Raw genomic sequence first — 3,946 nt, 5'->3', positions numbered from 1 at the left:
CTCACAGGACACTCTTCAAAGATTTAGACCATTAACAGCAAGTATTCATCTCCAGACCAGCTTAAAGATCAGAGAAAATGCTGCTGATGGCACTGACATTCCTCCAGCATCAGAATGTTGAAAGAATGCTGCGCTTCAGTTGTCAGCGGTTCTTTTCTGATTTGCTGATTAACGTGTTTCGTCATGTTGTTAGATCCACATAGCTTGAGGTTTAACCCAGACTGACAGTCACTGATTAACTGCTGCAAACAAAAGGGAAAGCTAGAGAGTTATTTAATCACTGTAGATCCTGAAAAAAACACATTTCTGCACTTTTATTTACATATCTTCTCTTTTGACGAAGTATTGTTTAAGGTATCAGAATTTTTTTTTTTTTTTTAGGATTCTTTTCCGATTAAAAAAAGTTAAAAAATTTATTAGAAACTAAAGATTAATGGGCTATTATATATAAAATAATTATATGGTTTTATATTATTTATGAAATATAAAAAAAATACAACATAAATTTTCAGTTGAATGAGTCCTTGCTCAATATTACAAGTTTTAATATTAATTTCTTAAGAAAGAAAAAACTTACCGACTTCAAATGTTTGAACAGTAATATTGAATGTCTGTGTAACAATAATTGAAAATTCATATGTAGTCTATATATACACAATGAGCACTGGGGAATTGACAGGATGCCCTTCCTGCCGTCCTGTTTACATCCACATATTCATAAATAACCTATTACCAGCGGCCGGCCTGCCAAGTCCTATATTGTATATTTTAATCAAAACCAGCCTTTATTTTGACCAAATCTAAATCTGATCTGACATTGCAGTTGAGTTTCTGTTGGTTTTAAGTTTTAACTTCAATATGTCTGTTGGGTGGGATAATTCACATCACACTTCTCTATGACTAATATATGCCTATCAGAGGTTCAGATCGGTGGAAACCTGTCCAGCTATTGTTAACTCTTCTGTGACTTTTAGAAGGCAAAGGAATTTAGCTTTGAACGTGTTTGAACTGTTGTCTGCTCTTCTTTGTGCTTTGGAGGCAGAGCAGATATTATCGATATGCTGTGGTGGTGTCTGGTGTGTGTCTTTACTGTAAACTAAAACAGTGTCTTGTACTCTTCTACTATACCTTAAAGGTATACTGCACCCCAAAATGAACATTTTGTCATTAATCCTTACCCCCATATTGTTCCAAACCCATAAAAGCTTCATTCATCTTCGGAACACAATTTAAGATATTCTGGATGAAAACTGGGAGGCTTGTGACTGTACCATAGACTGCCAAGTAAGTTACACTGTCAAAGTCCAGAAAAGTATGAAAGACATCGTCAAAATAGTCCATCTGCCATCAGTGGTTCAACCGTAACATTATGAAGCGATGATAATACTTTTTGTATGCAAATAAAACAAAAATAACTTTATTCAACAATTGATCTCCTCTGTTTTTCTCCACATCACTGTAGCGCCAACAATGATTTGAAAGAAAACAGCGCAACCTTGTGACGCAGCAGTCACGGAAGAACGTAAGCTGCCTACGTTCAGTTCATATTCTACAAAATGGCTCTACGGTGATGTGGAGAGAAACATAGGAGACTAATTATTGAATAAAGTCGTTATTTTTCTTTTATTCGCATACAAAAATTATTCTCATCACTTCATAATGTTAAGGTTGAACCACTTATAGATGGACTGTTCTGACGATGTCTTTCATATTTTTCTGGACTTTGACAGTGTGGCTTACTTGGCAGTATGGGACAGTCACAAGCCTCCAGGTTTCCATCCAAATATCTTAAACTGTGTTCCGAAGACAAACGAAGCTTTTACGGGTTTGAAACGACATGGGAGTAAGTGATTAATGACAGCATTTTTATTGTGGGGTGGAGTACCCCTTTAATGTTGACAACAGTATAAGCCTACTCCTACAACTATTTAATTTTTTTTTTGTAAACAGTCATTGGAAACTACTCTTTTGTGACCATGGTAAACATTATTTTCAAGATTAAAGATTTTTATTCGTAGCATACATGATTATATATAGAATATATTACCAGCAGTGAAATGTGAGTATAGTGAAACTATATCATCTTACAGTAAATAAGTGGCTAAAAGAAACATTTTCTATATCACATTAATCTCTTTCCTGAAGACTCCATCATGAAAAAATGCTTATTTTGTGATTACACCACGAAAAAAATTATAATAATGTGCTAGATTTAAACGCATCAGATACATATGAGGGCGTCTTCTTGTGGACAAGAGTGAAAAAGGCAGTTCAGACTTTTTTGCAGTGTGTGTGTGTGTGTGTGTGTGTGTGTGTGTGTGGACTGCATGTTCCTGCAACTACGAATGTGTCCACTAGATGCTGCTAGATTAACACGTCTAAAAACTCCAAATCTGCCGTGGACTGGTTTCTTCTCTACAAAGATATTTCATAATAAAAGCATTCGAATTAACAAATTATTATTATTGTTATTTTAATAAATACATTTAACATGTACAATTATTAAAATATATTAAATTCTATTATATTTTATGTCGCATGGGTATATTTGTAGCAATAGCCAACAATACGTTGTACAGGTCAAAATGATCGATTTTTCTTGTATGCCAAAAAATCATTAGGATATTAAGTAAAGATCATGTTCCATGAAGATATTTTGTAAATTTCCTACTATAAATATATCAAAACTACATTTTTTATTATTAATAAGACCTTAAGACCTTAATTTGGACAACTTCAAATGCGGTTTTCTCAATATTTTGATTCTTTGCACCCTCAGATTCCAGATTCCATCTTGTCCTGGAGAGCCAATGCGCTGCAGAGCTCCAACCTTGATCAAACTCACCTCTGATTTTCTAATGATCCTGAACACACTGATTAGCATGCTCAGCTGTGTTTGATTAGGGTTAGAGCTAAACTCTGCAGGAAAGTGGATCTCGTGGGCCAGATTTGAGGATCCCTGTCCTATCCTAACCATACACAGTAAGCACTGTAGAAATGACAGAATGCTTTCATGAAAAATGATTTGGCTTATATATAATATTCCATCATACCTATCATTAATACATCATTTATTTATTTTTATTATTAATTATATATTTTTTTAAGACAGCAATCTTTGTTCCTAAATTAATGTTTCTGTCCATCCAAGCCCTTCAAAGTGGATTTGCAAATATTCTAGCAGGCTAGAGCTGATATGAGCAGAACAATCCTGCTGAAATCATAACAACTACACATGTAACTCGTACAGCTGTTCCGTCCGGCTAGTGCTTGCTGAAAGACAGCCTCAGTCCACCAGTAGGTTGTTAAAGATTAGGATGTGATGCAAGCTTGGCTGAGGTCAGAGGTTAATCTCTCACTGGCATCCTGGAATAGCAGCAGTGGATGCTCTGCTCTGGCTCTCTGCCTGCGGTCTGAATAAGCAGCCGCTGTCCCTGACAGAAGTGGCCTTGCTAAACACCGTTTCACAAAACTTCACAAAAGAAACAGCAACCATCATCAGGTTTTTAGAAGATAGACAATTTTTATCATTCCAAACAATAAGCAACTAAAAAGTACCCCTGATCATTTGTAAAATAAAAGAGGCCTAACCCGATTTGTTCGTTAATGATTTTTAGAATCTTTAATAGTGAACAAATCTTCCTGGAAATGCTAGTAGGCATACGTCCCAATGTGCACAGGAAAGTGGATAGTATGCACATTGGGGACGCAAGGTAGTCCACAAATAAATCACTTCAGTGAACAAATTCAAAAGATTAGAGTCATTGGGGAAGTTATTATTATTATTTTAAACTAGTAGCCTACTTAATCAAAGTTTAAACTTAATATATATCACGTTTATGAACCTAAAGGTTACACTAATCACGCATGGCTAGTGTGTGTGTGTTGTTAATTACTGGGAGCGCGCTAATGACGCCTGATCAGGAGGAGGAGGAAGAGGAGGAGA

The sequence above is a fragment of the Carassius auratus genome, unplaced genomic scaffold (assembly GCF_003368295.1).
Source record: "Carassius auratus strain Wakin unplaced genomic scaffold, ASM336829v1 scaf_tig00001743, whole genome shotgun sequence".
NCBI lineage: Eukaryota > Metazoa > Chordata > Actinopteri > Cypriniformes > Cyprinidae > Carassius > Carassius auratus.
This window is presented reverse-complemented; position numbering follows the sequence as displayed.